The sequence below is a fragment of the Etheostoma spectabile genome, unplaced genomic scaffold (assembly GCF_008692095.1).
Source record: "Etheostoma spectabile isolate EspeVRDwgs_2016 unplaced genomic scaffold, UIUC_Espe_1.0 scaffold00018611, whole genome shotgun sequence".
NCBI lineage: Eukaryota > Metazoa > Chordata > Actinopteri > Perciformes > Percidae > Etheostoma > Etheostoma spectabile.
In genome coordinates, this window is record NW_022604349.1 from 133,571 (window position 1) to 150,093 (window position 16,523).

The following is a 16,523-nucleotide window of genomic DNA, read 5'->3' on the forward strand; positions in this document are numbered from 1 at the left end:
CAGAGCCAGTCAGTGTGAGAGAAGTCCCCCATCAGATGACGGAGTTCTACTATCTGTCCACTAGATGGAGCTAACTGACCATCTAATGAGCTAAAGATCAGCAACTTGTACAGCAGCAGGTATCTCTCCAAGGGGCCTCCGTGTGACATATACATCGACATATACATTTATACATTTAGCTTTTAATACTACCTTGATACTTCCTCCACAACAGCCCCTGTTTCTCATGTGGCCCCTTGGGTAAATGAATTGCCCCCCCCTTTCCCTAGGACAATGTATGTAGGAGACAGGCTAAATTAATTCTCATACATCTGCTCAAACGGGCTACTTAGGTGTGTAGAAGCTAGCTGCTAGTCTGGGTGATTTGCATTATAACTGTTTATGTTTGTGAAGAAAAGAAGGATGGCCCTCAGAACTAACTATGTTTGGTACTTTCCCTTTCAAACGACAGAAGACGTTTTATGGGATGGTCTGAACTAAAATTGCACATTAAACCTTTCTTAAAGTCTTAAAGGTCATGTGTGACATCTGTTGTTAATGATAATAATTTATCCCACATTATTACATGTGTATGCATTTCTATAGATTTTTCTTTAATTGAAAACGAAACAGTTGAAATGTATGATCCCTTGTCCTATTTTCACTACATGGGAGAGACCCCTCCCCCCCTTTACAGTTTTTTTAATGTAGGTTAGTAACTTTTACTTAAAGTACATTTTAAATGAACTGCTTATTACTTAAGTAACTTTTCAAATAAGTATTTTTACTTGTACTTAATCATTATTTTATCAAAGTATTGGTACTTTTACTTGAGTACAATACTTAAGTAGTAGTTTTTCTTTTGTGTCTTTTTTTCCAGAAACATAGTTTGTCATTCTGCAGAACCTGAAGAACTCTTTAATGTCGGGCTGTTATAAATAAGAGGAGTGAGTCCGAGTCCGAGTCTGATCTGGAGCTGAACTGCAGGGCAGGTGGACCCTGAGTTCTTGCTGCCAGGGTTGGTCTCTGTCTCAAAGGGCTGAGGATGAATACTACTTCTCTGTCTTAAAGGGCTGAGGAAGAATACTACGTCTCTGTCTCAAAGGGCTGAGGATGAATACTACGTCTCATTACGAACATCAGCTCCTCTTACGTTACGCGTGCAATGGAGCCGGCCAGCAGAGTTACTTCTATTGGAGGATTATAATATATGGTCTATTGGTGAAGCTTCATTGATCACTTTGAGGGGGGGGGGGGGGGGACATTTTGTCCCCACCGGGCCTAAAATAATTCAGCAGAGTCAGGGACATGTAGACCAGAAAGGGGGTAATCCCATAGACCGATAATATTAATAATATAATCAATATCTATACAGTCTATGGGTAATCCCATGCATCCCCTTTATTTATTTCAGCTAGAATATAAAGTGCAGCTTCCAGCATCAAGCGTATCCCACAATCCACTGCAACATGAGGTCACACAGGTGGGACGCCGCCTGTGCTCCAGAGACCCGTCGACAAATGTGAGTAGATATTAAATTAATTTCTGCTGCAGTCAGGAGAAAGATGCTTTTATTGTTTTAATTTGGAGATATTCTTATCAAAGTAATATGTGACACGGAGGCCCCTTGGAGAGATACCTGCTGCTGTACAAGTTGCTGATCTTCAGCTCATTAGATGGTCAGTTAGCTCCATCTAGTGGACAGATAGTAGAACTCCATCATCTGATGAAACTCAGTACACAGAGACCTCAAACTGTCTGACAACAACAGGAAGGTGACAAATGTGAACGAGGATCAGTCATATCCTGATCATCCAGACAGATTTGACATCTGGCCTCAGCTGCTGTGTAGAGATGGTCTGACTGGTCGCTGTTACTGGGAGGTTGAGAGGAGAGGAGAGGTTGATATATCAGTGAGTTACAGAGGAATGAGAAGGAAAGGATACAGTAGAGACTGTTTGTTTGGATATAATGATTATTCCTGGAGTCTGTTCTGCTCTGATGAAGATGGTTACTCTGTCTTGCACAATAACAGAAGAACAGTCCTCACTTCCTGCTCTGTCTCTAACAGAGTAGCAGTGTATGTGGACGTTCCTGCTGGCTCTCTGTCCTTCTACACAGTCTCCTCTGACTCACTGATCCACCTCCACACCTTCAACACCACATTCACTCAGCCTCTCTATCCTGGGTTTGGGTTCTGGTCTGGTGCCTCAGTGTCTCTGTGACCTCTGCAGGACTGAGAGTCTCTCCTGTGGACAGAAACACTGACTGAAGACCAGCTGCTGAAATCAAAGTTCAGTGTGTTCACCATCACACACACTCTGCACTGTGAAGCAGATCTGATCAAAGCTGTCTCCTTATGTTATTTTGCCTCAAAAAGTCATAATTAAAGTCATAAAGTAAAAGGTATAACTACTAGGGGGGGGCAGTAGCTCAGTCCGTAGGGAGTTGGGTCGGCTGATTTATTCATCTGACTTGTAGAATAACGTCAATGATTGACTTGTTTTAAATGTCGGGGAATGTGGAACAACTTAATGCAAAATGAGTTCAATAAAACAAGGCCACATGCTGATTATTTGATGGATGTATTCTTCCTGTTGTGTCTGTGTTTCAACTCCTAAAAAAAGGTAAAGTTTCCGTCCACTAAAGGTTGTGTTGTTGTCTCTGACAGACTCAGATTATTATTCTAAGAGTCTGACAACATTATGGGATGGATCCCTACAGAGATAGACCTTTAGTTAAAGAGTAAGATCCTTTTAGTTTAACATGAAACAGCCCCGAAATCACCGTCACCAAAACCACCAGACTCCATGTAAATAATCACTACTTTTAGCATGTATAGAGCATCATATCTCCACCAGACTCCATGTAAATAATCACTAATTTTAGTGTGTATAGAGCAGCATATCTCCACCAGACTCCATGTAAATAGTGACTACTTTTAGCGTGTATAGAGCAGCATATCTTCACCAGACTACATGTAAATAATCACTACTTTTAGCGCGTATAGAGCAGCATATCTCCACCAGACTCCATGTAAATAATCACTACTTTTAGCGTGTTTAGAGCAGCATATCTCCAACAGATTCCATGTAAATAATCACTACTTTTAGCGTGTATACAGAAGCATATCTCCACCAGACTACATGTAAATAATCACTACTTTTAGCTTGTATAGAGTAGCATATCTCCACCAGACTACATGTAAATAATCACTACTTTTAGCTTGTATAGAGTAGCATATCTCCACCAGACTCCATGTAAATATTCACTATTTTAGCGTGAATAGAGCAGCATGTCTCCACCAGACTTCATGTAAATAATCACTATTTTAGCGTGAATAGAGCAGCATATCTCCACCAGACTCCATGTAAATAATCACTACTTTTAGTGTGTATAGAGCAGCATATCGCCACATTTATTTCAGCTTGAATGTGTGATACACCCTTAAGGGATAACATAATAACCAGCGTAGCGTTTAGTACGAATTTCAAATTTTATTGGTAAGCAAAATTAACGTAGGGGGGAAACAAAGACAGCGGAACCAATGTGCGGATATCGGTACACCACGGTGCCAAAGTGACGGGACACTTTCCTCCTCTTTGGAAACGAGGATGGCGGTTTGTTTTCTCACTCTCTGATGCCGTAATTCTGCTTTCCAGGTTGGTACTCGGTAAAAATGACAACAGACGGTTTCCTTCTGCCGTGTGTATGGTGTACTGAAGCTGTGGTGGGTTAGTTATGGAGTTTATGATGTGTAAAGGCGAGCTAAAGAGCCGCGTTTGTAACCGCGGGAAACGGGTTTCGTAAACAATAGAGCTCGCGGCTAGTTAACAGGTGTGTATCGGGGTGGGATCATAGACAGTTAAAGAAATGGACCAACAGGTCACGTTGCTCCGGACGGGGACCAGTGAAGTCTATTAGAAGATCTTTCCCGGTGATGCTGAGCGTTACTGCGCAGACTCCAACTGAGCTTGATGACGTAGATGTGACGTGAGCAACCTGTCTGAAAGCTGTAAGTCTTCTGGTAGCTGTGCAAGAGAAATCTCAATCATTCCCAATCAGCAGAGACGGAGAGGTAGGTATATGTTAGGAGATAACATAGGTACAGGCTAATTACTGCTAACTAACATGCTAGTTAACATGAACATAGGCACAGGCTAATTACTGCTAACTTACATGCTAGGTAACATAAACATAGGCACAGGCTAATTACTGCTAACTAACATGCTAGTTAACATAGGGTTGTGTGTGATTCTGGGTGCTGCTGCTTCCATTCCCTGGTAATGAGTTATTTTGTGGTTTTTAACGTATCCTGACAGGATTGTTAATGTTAAAATGTTGTTTAACTCTTAAAGGGGAGTTCCTCCCAAAAGATGTACAGAGTATTAGAGAAGGAATGTATTATGAGTTGAACTATTGTCCCCAGGTGTATGATGGTTCATGTTTTGACTCTGAAGTCGTTTGAATATTTATTTCCAGCCAAAGAGGGTTTATGATTTCCATGATGACATTAGTATAATGGAGGAGTTTCGGAGGTAGAAAGAAGAGATATATAAAATTGAAAGTAAAGAAAAGGGTGTTCCGGTTCTTAAATTGAAGTGAAACATGTTTCCACGAGGGGAATGTTGTTGTTGAGGACTGTTTTATGCTTTTGTGTTTTGGGAGAATTTGTAATAAACAGAGATTTGGAGACGAGGACGGCGGTTCGTTCTCTCACTCACTGACTCCGTGATTCTGCTTTCCAGGGTTTCTCCTATGAGAGTTAAATAGTGAACCCCAATCAAGAAAAATCATTGGTTACCACGGTTACTCAATTTGAAACCCCCCCTTGGGGCAGACGTCAAGCTGGCGACCGGAGCAGGAAAGGAGGATGAAGAGGAGGAGGAGCCTGCAGCAGTGAAGGAGGAAGAGGAGGAGGAGGAGGAGCCTGCAGCAGTGAAGGAGGAAGAGGAGGAGGAGTCTGTAGCAGTGAAGGAGGAAGATGAGGAGGAGGAGCCTGCAGCAGTGAAGGAGGAAGAGGAGGAGGAGCCTTGGGCATTGAAGGAGGAAGAGGAGGAGGAGCCTGTAGCAGTGAAGGAGGAAGAGGAGGAGCATGTGGTGGAGAAGGTTTTGGACCGCAGAGTGGTGGAGGGAAGAGTAGAGTTTCTGCTGAAATGGAAGGGGTTCTCAGAGTAAGTATGTGTCTAGAATATTAATAATTATTGTGTGTGTGTATATATATACACACACACTCATACGTATATAAATAACCTTACACCATGGCAACAGATAAAAGGAATAATCCAAATTAGCAGCTAGAGTGAGAATGTATTTCCCAAAAAACCAAGTGTGAGGAGATGTTCTTCTGTCTGCACTCACCTTTCCAGTGAGGATAACACATGGGAGCTGCAAGACAACCTGGACCTGGACCTTATCACCGAGTACCTGCAGAGACACGAGGAGACGGAGGAGAAGAAGAAGGAGGGCAAGAGGAAAGGTGTCAGGGAGGCATTGGGAGACTCAGAGGAGCAAGGGAGCAAAAGAAAGGAGGAGGAGGTGAGTGAAGGAAAGAAGTTAATCTAGACTGAAGAGACCAGGAATCTAATCTCAATATTAATGAATGCACACAGACGCTTTCACAAAGAGAGAGAGAAAGAGAGATTATTGCTAAATATATGTGGATAGTGCAACAATATTATTATGCAAGGTTAAAACTCATAAGTTCTGCTAAAAATAAATGTTTTAGTCCTTTTTTAAAGGTCTCCATAGTCTGTGGTTTCTTTGAGGAGGATAGCAAGAGGATAACTCGGTGGTTTCATTTGTCTCGCTACCGACAGAACTACACCTTTAAAAATAAAAAATAAAACACAGCTACGTGTTGAAATTGACCGGAATTCTCCTTTAAGGAGCAACACTTCCCATAAAAACTGTCCTGGAATTTGCAGGTGTGTGTGTGTGTGTGTGTGTGTGTGTGTGTGTGTGTGTGTGTGTGTGTGTGTGTGTGTGTGTGTGTGTGTGTGTGTGTGTGTGTGTGTGTGTGTGTGTGTGTGTGTGTGTGTGTGTGTGTGTGTGTGTGTGTGTGTGTGTGTGTGTCTCACAAATGAATTAACGCTCTGGGCCCTGAGGCCATTTTTACAGTTTATTTTCCGTCGGGATTTATTTTATATAAAAGCTTGTAAAACATCAACCCTGTTGTCTACAGTCAAGATATGAACATCATTTTTTTTAGGACAAACTGGGTTATTGGAAGATTTGGGTTGCAGTGAGGTCACTTGCATGTTAAAAATGGTTGTAGGGCCTTAAAGATAAATAAATAAATAAATGAATCTTCCAGATATGTATTGATATCACATACATATAAGTAAAACCTAAGCCATTTTCCATTCTAAAACGCTTCTCAAGATCAAGATAACTTTATTGTCCCCTGAGGGAAATTTGTCTTGGGCATCAGTACTACATTATGCTGCTGTAAACATAATTAAACACAGAAACTTTACACACACATACAACATACAATCCACCCTACATCGCAGACAATGCATAAGAATCATGACCTTCCCCTGTCAATTGATTACCAAGTCAATAAAACCAGAATGATAAAACAGATAATTCTGTATAAATTACACTAGAGCACATCTAATAAAAACAATATGACAAACAAAATACAACCGCCACAATACTATATAACAGAATCACATAAGATCAAATAGTAAAAATTGAACTAAGCTAGTTAGACCATGATTAAAAATAACTAAATAAAGTGCCGTAAGTGCTTCAAGCTATTTTGTTCCGTGCAGATTGTTTATTTAGGAGCGCTATGGAAGTTGGAACGAAAGACAGCCCATAGCGATTACTTTTCCATCTGCTAGCTCTAAGACGTTTCCCAGAAGGTAAAACATTATATTCTGAGTGCAAAATATGTGAGGGGTCCTTAAGGATTTTCTGAGCCTGGGTGACAACTGTTTTTTCAAAGATGGACTGAAGTGAAGTATACTCTTTCTTTCCCATAACCTTCATTGCTATTTTTATTAGTTTCTCTATTTTTGATTTGCACTGGATGGTAAGGGTGCCAAACCAGGATGCCATACCATATCTGATCAGACTTTCCAGTACAGAATTATAAAATAAAGTCATGATCTTGGTACTCACCCCTACCAGTCTCAGTCTTCGGAGAAAATGCAGTCTTTGCGCCAATTTGGCACACAGATAGTCAACATGAATATTTCCTTTTAGTAGGTTATCTAATTGTATACCCAAGTACTTATAAGAAGTTACTTGCTCGATTTCTCTATCCCCGATGATTACATTGTCATGGACACGCACTGCTCTGGGATCAAATATCATCTCTTTTGTTTTTGTATTATTAAGGATGAGATGATTCCTCGCACACCAGTTCTTAAAGAGGTCAATCTCCCTGTAATAAGTAGAAGGGCAGTCACCAGCATGCAATAAACTTAAAATAATTGTGTCATCAGAACATTTTATGACATAGTTGTTGGACTCACTACGTCTGCACTCGTTGGTATAAAGTGTGAACAAGAAGGGTGAGCTAACAGCTCCTTGAGGTACCCCTGTACTACGTTTTATCTTAGAGAGTGTAGCATTTACCCTCACTTGTTGTGACCTATTTGTTAAAAGAGAATAAAACCATTTGATAATAAAAGGATTAACTTTCATGTCCACAAGCCTCTGAACTAGCAAATGAGGGCGGACCGTATCAAAAGCAGAACTAAAATCACCAAATAAAACACGTGCATAGGCGTCGGAATCTTCTAAGTGCTTTCTTATTAAATGAGACACTGTAATGACGGCATCCACAGTACTACACCCTTTACTATAAGCGTACTGGAAGGGATCGACACAAAGAGTTACTTCCTGTCTAAGTAAGTTCAACATTACTCTCTCAAAACACTTCATTACCTCGCATGTAAGTGCAACAGGTCTAAAATCCTTATTCGCTTTAGGACAGGAAATTTTTGGTACAGGGATTATTAAAGACTTCTTCCAGAGATCTGGAACAGTATGACTGTCAAATGACAGCTGAAAGATAGGGCACCATGCTTCAGATAGTTCTGTTGAACACTTTTTGAGCAAGAAGGCCGGCAACCCATCTGAACCTATAGATTTCTTATTGCCAACTTTGCTAAATATTAACTGTACCTGCAAAGTGTCAATTATCATTTGAGATGAAGTGGCATTAAAGGAGTCTAAAAGCTCCCCCTTCCCAAGAGAACAGTCATTCTGTGCATCATATCTTAACCCTCTGAGCCCGAGACACATATCTGGAAGATTCATTTATTTATTTATTTATGTATTTATCTTTAAGGCCCTACAACCATTTTTAACATGCAAGTGACCTCACTGCAACCCAAATATTCTAATAACCCAGTTTGTCCTAAAAAAAAATGATGTTCATATCTTGACTGTAGACAACAGGGTTGATGTTTTACAAGCTTTTTTATAAAATAAATCCAGACGGAAAATAAACTGTAAAAATGGCCTTAGGGCCCCAAGGGTTAAAAAGAAGGCATTTAATTCATCAGCTCTGACGCTGTCATTCAAAGTGACAATTTGTTTTTTTTTAGGGTTCATATAGTATGTGTTTAGTTATGTGTTTCATTGCATAAATGATAATTGCAAAGGAGTTCGCCAACCACCAACATAAGCAGTAGCAGTGATATAAGTAGCTTCATTATGCGGCTAGCACGGGTCCAGTTTCCAGCGCTGTGTTATGCTAGTTGCTAACTAGCATAAATGCTAATCACTGAATACTTAACTTAATTGACACAGCTCCTAATTCAGAGTACTTAGCTGTTAAGCCCAACAGCAACACTCCTTAGGAGAAGCGTCAAAAAATACTTGTGTACAAAAAGCAATGTCAACGTCTATACTTTCAAAACAATAAAAACGAACAGTCACAAAGCAGCAGCAGCAGCACTACACACCCCTGTCGCCAGCAGAGCAGCGCCAGTGAGAATCTCATATGTCTTGGGAGTCACACTGTGAAGAAATAATCATTATAACTTATAAAGTTGACAAAATACATGCATTTTTTCCCAAAAAGTCAAGACGTTTTGCTCTCATGACATTTAGTAGTAGCCAATAATAACATAATAATGTCCTATAACATAACATAACAGCAATGTTATACAAGCAAATATGTGTCTAAATATTGCATTATTTGGCCTTCAATAGAGTCTATAGGCATTTTTGTCCCCTCTGGCCTTCCATACAAGAGGGGTGCTTTTATCTCCCATATATGGGCATGTACTTCCTGAAACAATAGACGGGACAGACAGGGCAGACGCTGAGTAGCGATCCAGCGGCAGAAAATGAGCCAAAACGCGATGAATTATGGACATAAAGTGGATCAATCTTGGATATAACAGTATGGATTTAAAGCCCAAAGAGGCTGAAGTTCCAGGCTGGATAGAAAACCCCCTGTAGAGGCTAGAAAGACCCGGAAAAGACCTCCGTAAAGCCGAAAACGTCAGGATTTAAACGAATCCGAAAGTGAGTAAATCGCTTGTATGGTTCAAAAGTTATTAAACTATGAATCAGAGGTACGTTTTTACTCGTGGGCGAGTGTCTCGGGCTCAGAGGGTTAACCAGTGCATTTAAACATGATTTCCTGTTAATTAGAGGACACAGACATGGATTTAATTTTTTTGGGCGTTTATGTGCCGATTTCAGTTTTAATGGTATATGACGAACCGTCTAATACAACACACATAGTCTGTGTCGGCGCTCTAACCTCCGTCCCTGTCCCCTGTCTCTGTGTTGGTTCTCTAACCTCCGTCCCCGTCCTCTGTCTCTGTGATGGCGCTCTAACCTCCGTCCCCGTCCTCTGTCTATGTGTCGTCGCTCTAACCTCCGTCCCCGTCCTCTGTCTCTGTGATAGCGCTCTAACCTCCGTCCCCGTCCTCTGTCTCTGTGTTGGTTTTCTAACCTCCATCCTCCGTCTCTGTTTTGGCGCTCTAACCCTTGCCCCGTCCTCTGTCTCTGTGTCGGCGCTCTAACCTCCGTCCCCGTCCTCTGTCTCTGTGTCGGCGCTCTAACCTCCGCCCCCATTCTCTGTCTCTGTGTTGGTGTTCTAACCTCCGTCCTCTGTCTCTGTGTCGGCGCTCTGACCCTTGCCCCGTCCTCTGTCTCTGTGTTGGCGCTCTAACCTCCGTCCCGGTCCTCTGTCTCTGTGTTGGCTCGCTATCCTCTTTCCCCGTCCCCTGTCTTTGTGTTGGCGCTCTAACCTCCGTCCCCGTCCTCTGTCTCTGTGTCGGCGCTCTAACCTCCGTCCTCTGTCTCTGTGTTGGCGCTCCAACCTCCGTCCTCTGTCTCTGTATCGGCGCTCTAACCTCCGTCCTCTGTCTCTGTGTCTGCGCTCTAACTTCCGTTCCTGTCCCCTGTCTCTGTGTTGGCACTGTAACCTCCGTCCCTGTCGTCTGTCTCTGTGTTGGCGCTCTAACCTCTATCATGGGTGCATCATGGGAAGTCCCCCAGCAGTTTAGGCCTATAGCAGCATCAGACGATGAGAGTAAGATGGGGGGATGTAATGTCTGTTCCCTTCCAAGTGACCAATGGTGTTCGCCAGGGAGGAATTCTGTCTCCTTTTCTTTTTAATATGTATATGAATGAGTTGTCTTTGATTTTAAATGCATGTGGTACAGGCTGTAGGGTTGGTGATTTACTGATTAATCTCCTAATGTATGCAGATGATTTGGTCATCTTCAGCCCATATAGTGCTGGTCTCCAACAGCTTCTGAGAGTATCCACACAATATGGTGTTGATTTTGATATAAAATACAATGCTAAAAAGAGTAAAATCATGATTATCAGAAGTAGAGAAGACAGACAAGCAACCTTCCCTGACTTCTATCTATCTGTCTGGCACTGCACTTATGGTGTGCAGTGAGATTACATATTTGGGCCATATTACTGCAAATGACCTTTGTGATGATGACGATATCTCTTCAGAGCGTATTGTAAATGATCTGATAATGTTGTGGAGCCGTTGTTTTCACCTTGGTCCGACTAGTTTATAACTGTACCCATTATTACTAAACCTAGCCATCACGCACCGCCCCCCCACACACCCCCACCAGTAACTTTTCTAACTGAAGGTTAACCTGAAGAGAGTGTGCAAAGAATCTCTCTCTCTCTCTCTCTCTCTCTCTCTCTCTCTCTCTCTCTCTCTCTCTCTCTCTCTCTCTCTCTCTCTCTCTCTCTGTTTGTCTGTTGCTATAGAAAACAATCCTTCACAACATCTGATACTTTAAAGATTCATCAGAGAGTTCACACTGGAGAGAATCTACACAGCTGTGATCAATGTGGAGCAGCTTTCACACTGAAGAGTAACCTAATAATACATCAACGCAATCACACCGAAGAGAAACCATACCGGTGTGATCAATGTGGGAAAACCTATACTAATAGTTGGAGCATTAAATATCACCAACGTGTTCACAACGGAGAGAAGCCATACTCGTGTGAACACTGTGGGAAAACGTTTTCTGTGAGTAGTAGCCTTAAATCTCACCGACGCATTCACACTGGAGAGAAGCCTTACGGCTGCGATCTATGTGGTAAAACATTTTCTGAAAGCAGTAGTCTTAAATGTCACCAACGTATTCACACCAAAGAGAAGCCGTACTTGTGTGAACAATGTGGGAAAACGTTTTCTGTGAGTAGTGCCCTTAAATCTCACCAGCGTGTTCACACTGGAGAGAAACCGTACCGGTGTGATCAATGTGGGAAAATCTTTACTCACAATAGTGCCTTTAAAGATCACCAGCGTGTTCACACCGGAGAGAAGCCGCACTGGTGTGAACAATGTGGGAAAATGTTTGCTCGGAGTAGTTACCTTAAAAAACATCAACGCATTCACACTCGAGAGAAGCCAAAATAATGGGGGGGGGGCTGCGCGGAGAGTAAGTGGAGAGATCCAAACAGGCACGGCTTTACAGATGAAATGGGTCATGTAAGGCAAAATTAAACCATATCAATTTGCTTAGTTTGTGGAGAAGCAGTGGATGCGAGGACATTACGACACTACGCTCTGCTGTGTCCTGCCACGTCCTGCTGTGCCTTGAAATGCCCACAGTGCCCTGCTATGCCATGAACTACTACAAAGAACTACTACAAACTACTATTTTTTTATGACTATTATTGCCACTCTTCATTCTAACCCCAACCGGCCCGTCAGACACCGCCTTACAAGAGCCTGGGTCTTTCCCAGGTTTCTGCCTAAAAGGAAGTTTTTCCTCGTCACTGTTGCTGCTCTGGAGGAAACTACTAGAACTGTTGGGTCCTTGTAAATTCGGGAGTGTGGTCTAGACCCACTCTATCTCTAAAGTGTCTCGAGATAACTTTTGTTAGGAATTGATACTATAAATAAAATTGAATTGAATTAGGTGCACCGGTGCGACCTGGGAAAATGTCATCTGCACCCTAGAGCCCTGTGAGCTAACAGACACCAACTAGCACCCTAGAGCCCTGTGAGCTAACAGACTGGTCACTGCTGTTGTCTGAAAAACAACAGAGACGGACAGATTAGATATTCGTATAATATGTCAAAATTTTTTTTAAAGATTTTATTTCCATTATTTACACTTTCAAAATAACTGAAAACAAAAAAGTGACGTCTGCAAAAGTTTGGGCACCCTGCAGAGTTTATACCGTGAACTCTTCCCCCCCCTTTGGCGAGTATCACAGCTTGGAAACGCTTCTTGTAGCCAGCCAAGAGTCTTTAATTGTTTGAGGTATCTTCGCCCATTCTTCCTTCCAAAAGTCTTCCAGTTCTTTGAGATTTCTGTCTGTCATGCACTGCTCCTTTTAAGGTCTATCCATAGATTTACATTACGTTAAGGTCAGGAGATTGTGAAGGCCATGGCAAAACGTTAAGTTTAATCTTCTTGATGTAATCCACTGTGGAGTTTGAGGTGTGTTTAGGATCATTATCCATTTGTAGAAGCCATCCTCTCTTTAACTTCAGCTTTTTCACAGATGGCATCAAGTTAGTGTCTAAAATCTGCTTAAATTGTATTGAATCTATTTTTCCTTCTACTCGTGAAATGTTCCCTGTGCCATGAAAACAGCTGATTTACTCAGGGGGAAGTTTGCAAGCTTTTGGCTAATTCTGGGATTTTTAACCCATGTAAAATAATTTGTTTTATTAATTTTATCTGTCTGATTCTTCTTAAATAAACTGAACTGAGTTGAACTTTGACATTTAGTTTCTTCTTATTTTACAGATTTATTCTTTTTTATGACACTCTTATGACATCATACTTAAGTTTATCACAAGCATTCAACATCAACACACATCTGGAGATACGTGGTTTTCATTGGACAAGAAGGGAAGGGATGTTTTTGAGGGATAACAGCTGATTCCCGTCCATGTTAATGTCCACCATTCAGTTCTCAGCTCGCCACCACAGGGGTCAGACCGTTCTCTTAACACATCCATGGGTCCGACCGCTCCCACACGTTACACTTCTTCTACTTCTTTTTAATTGCGCCTTGCAACCAGAGAAGAAGAAGCTGCATACAATGTGTATTTGATCCAATGACGTTGTAACATCTTCATAACTTCAGAGTCAGAGAGACGTCAGAACCAGTCCAGCCTGTTCCCAAAGCCAGTCAGTGTGAGAGAAGTCCCCCATCAGAAATCTTTAGTTTGCCTATTTATTTTAGAGACTGATATATATTTTTAAATAATAAAAAAAAATTTCAAGTATTTTATTCATTAGCATGATAGTTGACGTGAGCTTTTACTTTGAAAAGTAAGAGAGCCTAATTGTTAAATATTTGATTCCAGATGCAAGCTTTTATTTAGAAATTTAGATCTCGGGGAACGCACCAGGTGGGATGGCAGAAGGAATTTTTTTAGTTTGCCTATAATCTGCTTTTATTTTATAGACAGAAATATATTTTGTAAGTATTTTATTCATACCATGACAGTCGACGCAAGCTTATTTTATTCCAGATGCAAGCTTTTGTTTTGAAAAGTAGAAGCTCTGGGATGGCACCAGGCGGGACAGCATGACATGGGACGCTCCAGGCTGCAGCATACACTCTTGGACCCTGTCAGTGTGAGAGAAGTCCCCCATCAGATGATGGAGTTCTACTATCTGTCCACTAGATGGAGCTAACTGACCATCTAATGAGCTAAAGATCAGCAACTTGTACAGCAGTAGGTATCTCTCCAAGGGGCCTCCGTGTGACATATACATCAACGTATACGTTGTTCATTTAGCTTTTAATACTTGATACTTCCTCCACAACAGCCCCTGTTTCTCATGTGGCCCCTTGGGTAAATTAATTGCCCCCCCCATTCCCTAGGACAATGTATGTAGGAGACAGGCTAAATTAATTCTCATATATCTGCTCATACGGGCTACTTAGGTGTGTAGAAGCTAGCTGCTAGTCTGGGCTGTGTACATTAGGTGTGTAGAAGCTAGCTGCTAGTCTGGGTGATTTGCATTATAACTGTTTATGTTTATGAAGAAAAGAAGGACGGCCCTCAGAACTAACCATGTTTGGTACTTTCACTTTCAAACTCCTGTTTGAAGACGTTTTATGGGACGGTCTGAACTAAAATTGCACATTAAACCTTTCTAAGAGTCTTAAAGGTCATGTGTGACATCTGTTGTTAATGAGAATAATGTATCCCACATTATTACATGTGTATGTATTTGTATAGATTTGTCTTTAATTAAAAAAAAATATTTGAAATTTATGAGTTCTTGCTACCAGGGTTGGTCTCTGTCTTAAAGGGCTGAGGATGAATACTACGTCTCTGTCTTAAAGGGCTGAGGATGAATACTACGTCTCTTAAAGGGCTGAGAATGAATACTACGTCTCTGTCTTAAAGGGCTGAGGATGAATACTACGTCTCTTAAAGGGCTGAGGATGAATACTACGTTTCTGTCGTAAAGGGCTGAGGATGAATACTACGTCTCTGTCTTAAAGGGCTGAGGATGAATACTACGTCTCTTTCTTAAAGGGCTGAGGATGAATACTACGTCTCTTAAAGGGCTGAGGATGAATACTACGTCTCTGTCTTAAAGGGCTGAGGATGAATACTACGTCTCTGTCTTAAAGGGCTGAAGATGAATACTACGTCTCTGTCTTAAAGGGCTGAAGATGAATACTACGTCTCTGTCAACCATCTTCATGTGTTCATCACGTCTGCCTGTGATGAAGAGTGTTAATGTTTAACCTTTCTCTCACTGATTATAATCAGAAATACTTTATTGATCCCCGAAGGGAAACTTTGTGTTACAGTTGCACAAATAGTAGAAATACAAATAAAGAAATAAAGAAATACAAGGAGTGTGGATATTTACATAGTTAAAGGAATATTATGATACAGTATTTACATAATTAACATAACTAAGGTGTTGCAATGGTGAAAAGTAATAATAATAATAATAACAATAGTAGCAGTTGAGTATTGCACATATTACAAGCCAGTGTTATTGCACAAAACAGATAATATTGTCCAGTTTCAACCTCTCTAAGTGTCTGTCTGTCAGACACTCAGAGCGAGGAGTTATAAAGTTTGATGGCCACAGGCAGGAACAACTTCCTGTGGCGCTCTGTGGTGCATTTTGGGAGAATGAGTCTATTACTGAAAGTGCTCCTGTGATTTATCAACAAGCCATGGAGTGGGTGCGAGACATTGTCCAAGATGGCATGTAGTTTGGACAGCGTCCTCCTCTCAGACACCACCAACAGAGAGTCCAGATCCACCCCCACGACGTCACTGGCCTTGCGGATCAGTTTGTTGAGTCTGTTGGCGTCCGCTACCCTCAGCCTGCTGCCCCAGCATGCAACAGCAAAGAGGATAGCACTGGCCACCACAGACTCATAAAACATCCTCAGCATCGTCCTGCAGATGTTGAAGGACCTCAGCCTCCTCAGAAAGTAGAGACGGCTTTGGCCCTTCCTGTAGAGGGCTTGAGTGTTCTTGGCCCAGTCCAGTTTATTGTCTAAGTGTACTTCCAGGTATTTGTAGTCCTCCACAATGTCCACACTGACCCCCTGGATGGAAACAGGGCTCACTGCTGCCTTGGCTCTCCTTAGATCCACCACCAGCTCCCTGGTCTTTGCCACGTTGAGCTGTAGATGGTTCTGCTCACTCCATGTGACAAAGTCCCCCCCCCCCCACAGCTCTGTACTCAGCCTCGTCCAGCGAGGGCGCTGATACATCCAACCACAGCAGAGTCATCAGAAAACTTCTGAAGATGGCAAGACTCTGTGTGGTAGTTGAAGTCTGTGGTGTAGATGGTGAAGAGGAATGGTGCCTGGCTAGAGCTTCAGAAGGCAGGACATGACAGATTACACATCTGTCACATAGTCAGTTTGAAGTCTTAAATACCAAGTCTCTTGCTGTTCCTTGACTAGTTGCCCCCCCCCCCCTGCTTTGCATCGCTCCAGGTAAGTAGAAAGCAATCTGTTATGCACCTTTGCATTGCACTAAAATGTCCACATTTGGACCTGAATCCAACAATAACTTTACTTGACACTCATATACATTGGTTATCAGGCAAAAAATGTTGGTC

The 16,523-nt window shown here is 41.9% G+C and overlaps 1 protein-coding gene across 1 annotated transcript in view; it reads right to left on the reverse strand.

Annotated features, from left to right (window-relative positions):
* Positions 1-16,523, reverse strand: part of LOC116681309 (zinc finger protein 271-like) — a gene marked incomplete at both ends in the record, with an annotated part of 76,983 nt that overhangs the window by 46,618 nt on the left and 13,842 nt on the right. The gene's annotated exons all lie outside the window — the stretch shown is intronic.